This window comes from Schistocerca americana, unplaced genomic scaffold (genome assembly GCF_021461395.2).
Source record: "Schistocerca americana isolate TAMUIC-IGC-003095 unplaced genomic scaffold, iqSchAmer2.1 HiC_scaffold_744, whole genome shotgun sequence".
Classification (NCBI taxonomy): Eukaryota; Metazoa; Arthropoda; class Insecta; order Orthoptera; family Acrididae; genus Schistocerca; species Schistocerca americana.
The window spans coordinates 10,001-15,000 of NW_025726505.1; the positions used below are offsets into that span (position 1 = coordinate 10,001).

A 5,000-nucleotide genomic window follows, 5' to 3' on the forward strand; every position below is an offset into this window, starting at 1 on the left:
CGAGGTCCTATTCCATTATTCCATGCACACAGTATTCAGGCGGGCTTGCCTGCTTTAAGCACTCTAATTTGTTCAAAGTAAACGTGCCGGCCCACCGAGACACTCACTCAAGAGCACCCTGGTAGGATTGCAACGGGGTCCGCCTCGGGACGCACGAGCACGCACGAGGCGCGTCGCACGCCTTCGGCTCGCCCCACCGGCAGGACGTCCCACGATACATGCCAGTTAAACACCGACGGGCGGTGAACCAACAGCGTGGGACACAAATCCAACTACGAGCTTTTTAACCGCAACAACTTTAATATACGCTATTGGAGCTGGAATTACCGCGGCTGCTGGCACCAGACTTGCCCTCCAATAGATACTCGTTAAAGGATTTAAAGTGTACTCATTCCGATTACGGGGCCTCGGATGAGTCCCGTATCGTTATTTTTCGTCACTACCTCCCCGTGCCGGGAGTGGGTAATTTGCGCGCCTGCTGCCTTCCTTGGATGTGGTAGCCGTTTCTCAGGCTCCCTCTCCGGAATCGAACCCTGATTCCCCGTTACCCGTTACAACCATGGTAGGCGCAGAACCTACCATCGACAGTTGATAAGGCAGACATTTGAAAGATGCGTCGCCGGTACGAGGACCGTGCGATCAGCCCAAAGTTATTCAGAGTCACCAAGGCAAACGGACCGGACGAGCCGACCGATTGGTTTTGATCTAATAAAAGCGTCCCTTCCATCTCTGGTCGGGACTCTGTTTGCATGTATTAGCTCTAGAATTACCACAGTTATCCAAGTAACGTGGGTACGATCTAAGGAACCATAACTGATTTAATGAGCCATTCGCGGTTTCACCTTAATGCGGCTTGTACTGAGACATGCATGGCTTAATCTTTGAGACAAGCATATGACTACTGGCAGGATCAACCAGGGAGCTGCGTCAACTAGAGCTGAGCAGCCGGCCGCCCGGGAGTGTGTCCCGGGGGCCCGCGCGAACACGCAAGCGTCCGCTCAATTATTCTGCAAACAGGAGGAGGCTGAGCTCCCCTGCACAATACACCTCGAAACCCTCTCAGGTCCCGGCGGCGCGCAGCGCCGTCCTAAGTACTTGGTCGGGTTCGAGAGAGGCGCAATCGCCCGGAGTTTGGCGAGTAGACGCTTTAGGTGCGACCACCCGTGCTCCCAACTGAGCTTGCCGCTGCCGACAGAGGCCCGGGAGCGTGCTGTCGTGGCATTGCCGGCGGGAGACAACACGCGCCACCTACGGTGACCGGCAGCTCCAACGCCAGCGCCACAGAAGGACAAAAGCCCCACTTGGGTGCCGAAGCGAACTCTCCCAGCACAGCGCACGCGCCAACACGTCCGCACAGCTGCGATACAAACCACCTGCGAGAACCGCAGAGGCGACCGAGCAGCAGACGGCGTCGCGGCGCCGAGCGCCGGGCGGCGGCGCATCCTCAGCGCACACAGTCCTCAATCGGACCAGCACACTGCAGATGTCCACCGCGCTTCGCACCGGGCCCGCGAGGACCTACTTTGGCCGCACGGCGCCGCGTGCAGGGTGCGCCGGCGCGCAGCTGCGCCGCCTGCCGCCTCCGTCGGCCGGCGCGCCTGCCACTGGCCGCCCCCACCAGCCGGCTGTAGCGCGTGCGCCCACGCACCGCGCGGCCAGCACGCCGGGAGGCCCCCCCTCACCGGCCGGGGACGGTCCCACCCAGCCACCGCCGCGTATCGCTTCACACCCAGATGCCATTCACGTTCGTGGGCATGGTGGGTATCGCTGGAACAACCGGTTGGTAGCTCAACCGATCGTCGCCATCACTGATTCACCTCTAGCGAGAACAACCGCACCACAACGGTTTACCAGTTGTTCATTTGCATAACGTCACCAGCAAACGTAGGCGTCCATCGCCATTTGCAAATTCAACGATTGTTGCATGCCTGTGTCAGGTGTCACGACACACTATGTCTGCCCACATACACGCAACAACATGTGCACGCTTCGCGAACACGTGGAAGGTGGCCCCCGTACGTATGCGATGTCCATTGCGCGAACGACTGTCAACCGGCCTCTGTCGCATGTCGCAGATGTGGAACGCAGTGCACCATGCTATCACGGTGTGTGAGAAGAGACGACTACGTCTGACAACACGCGCCACTACATCAACAGACGGCTCATGCTGATCGCCATCCAGGGCATACCACACTGCAATCCAGCTCTTATAGGGAGACGACACGTAGCTGAGTGCACAACATTTGGACCGCATGGTTCGCCGTTGTTGGCGCAGTCGTTGTACGGTCACATGTACCACGATGTATCATTCAGTACATGAGGACCAATGTGCAGTACAGTGTGTGATTTGGACGTACAACATCAGCGGACAGTTGACACAGGCCGTACCACAGCGTAGGCTAAGTGCTTCGCACATGCGAATGCCAATGAACAACTGCAAATGCCAATGAACAACTGCAAAGGGCATTGAGCATGTACGTCCTGCTGCCATCCACATTACAGTGTATAGCTGCAAGGTGTTTAACATGAAGCGATACACTGGGGACCGGGCAGTGCGAGTAGCAAACTATATTGCGGGGGTTGCAGTTAGGCAACACTACACTAATTTAACGCGTCGTATGACAATTACAGAGCAGGTTAAGGCCCAACGTGTGTTGGGTTAAGGCCCAACGTGTGTTGGGTTAAGGCCCAACGTGTGTTGGGTTAAGGCCCAACGTGTGTTGGGTTAAGGCCCAACGTGTGTTGGGTTAAGGCCCAACGTGTGTTGGGTTAAGGCCCAACGTGTGTTGGGTTAAGGCCCAACGTGTGTTGGGTTAAGGCCCAACGTGTGTTGGGTTAAGGCCCAACGTGTGTTGGGTTAAGGCCCAACGTGTGTTGGGTTACGTTAAGGGGCAATGTGGGTTACGTTAAGGGGCAATGTGGGTTACGTTAAGGGGCAATGTGGGTTACGTTACGGCGCAATATAGGTTACGTTACGGCGCAATATAGGTTACGTTAAGGCGCAATATCGGTTACGTTAAGGCGCAATACAGGTTACGTTAAGGCGCAATACAGGTTACGTTAAGGCGCAATACAGGTTACGTTAAGGCGCAATACAGGTTACGTTAAGGCGCAATACAGGTTACGTTAAGGCGCAATACAGGTTACGTTAAGGCGCAATGCAGGTTACGTTAAGGCGCAATACAGGTTACGTTAAGGCGCAATACAGGTTACGTTAAGGCGCAATACAGGTTACGTTAAGGCGCAATACAGGTTACGTTAAGGCGCAATACAGGTTACGTTAAGGCGCAATACAGGTTACGTTAAGGCGCAATACAGGTTACGTTAAGGCGCAATACAGGTTACGTTAAGGCGCAATACAGGTTACGTTAAGGCGCAATACAGGTTACGTTAAGGCGCAATACAGGTTACGTTAAGGCGCAATACAGGTTACGTTAAGGCGCAATACAGGTTACGTAAAGGCGCAATACAGGTTACGTTAAGGCGCAATACAGGTTACGTTAAGGCGCAATACAGGTTAGGTTAAGGCGCAATACAGGTTAGGTTAAGGCGCAATACAGGTTAGGTTAAGGTACGACATAGGTTAGGTTAAGGTACGACATAGGTTAGGTTAAGGTACGACATAGGTTAGGTTAAGGTACGACATAGGTTAGGTTAAGGTACGACATAGGTTAGGTTAAGGTACGACATAGGTTAGGTTAAGGTACGACATAGGTTAGGTTAAGGTACGACATAGGTTAGGTTAAGGTACGACATAGGTTAGGTTAAGGTACGACATAGGTTAGGTTAAGGTACGACATAGGTTAGGTTAAGGTACGACATAGGTTAGGTTAAGGTACGACATAGGTTAGGTTAAGGTACGACATAGGTTAGGTTAAGGTACGACATAGGTTAGGTTAAGGTACGACATAGGTTAGGTTAAGGTACGACATAGGTTAGGTTAAGGTACGACATAGGTTAGGTTAAGGTACGACATAGGTTAGGTTAAGGTACGACATAGGTTAGGTTAAGGTACGACATAGGTTAGGTTAAGGTACGACATAGGTTAGGTTAAGGTACGACATAGGTTAGGTTAAGGTACGACATAGGTTAGGTTAAGGTACGACATAGGTTAGGTTAAGGTACGACATAGGTTAGGTTAAGGTACGACATAGGTTAGGTTAAGGTACGACATAGGTTAGGTTACGGTACGACATAGGTTAGGTTACGGTACGACATAGGTTAGGTTACGGTACGACATAGGTTAGGTTACGGTACGACATAGGTTAGGTTACGGTACGACATAGGTTAGGTTACGGTACGACATAGGTTAGGTTACGGTACGACATAGGTTAGGTTACGGTACGATATAGGTTAGGTTACGGTACGATATAGGTTAGGTTAAGGTACACATTGTTGTAAGGAAAGGTTTAATGGGGGGCGGGGCGGGGCGGCCGGTTTGTTGATTGTGATTATAGTAAGTGGATGCCTGCGGCATCATCTGATTTGCCACGTCAGGATGCACCTTTGGCTCATGACAGGCGGCGCTCTCATTCCATGCTTGTGGCAGACCTGTGTCTTTCATTCCTGCCATTGTTTGTGTGCTGTGAGAGGAGGCAGTATTGTGATGTTGGGTGCACCCCTGTGTAGGACATGTGTGGGTGTTGGTGGCTTGGCTGAGCAATGGTGGTTGTCGGGTGGGTGGGATATTCTGTTTTCTGAGTGGACCTCCCAGTCTGGTTATGACAGTGTGGATTGTCTAATGTGGCGGAGAGGATGCACTGGGTGTTGTTCCATGCTGGTGCTTACATATTGTCTGTGTGCGTGTTACAGGCAGAGAGTAGTGCGTGATAAGGGTGTGTGGCTGACGTGTGGTTGTGATTGTGAGCAGAGTCTTTCAGCATGTATACGGACAGTTGTATACATTATCTGTATTCTGATGGCTCTATCTATTACTAATCAGCGCCGTGTATACGTTTAATCCGGTTCCAGTCGAAACTGTTGTATCTCTGTACATTAGT

General features: G+C 52.2%; 1 non-coding gene across 1 annotated transcript in view; it reads right to left on the reverse strand.

The window, feature by feature from the left end:
• The window catches only part of LOC124590138, a 1,910-nt gene extending 989 nt beyond the window's left edge, over nucleotides 1-921 (reverse strand). The window contains exon 1 of the ribosomal RNA XR_006976370.1: nucleotides 1-921. This exon is cut by the window's left edge and continues 989 nt beyond it. This is a non-coding gene — a ribosomal RNA (small subunit ribosomal RNA).
• Between the last annotated feature and the right edge of the window lie 4,079 nt (nucleotides 922-5,000).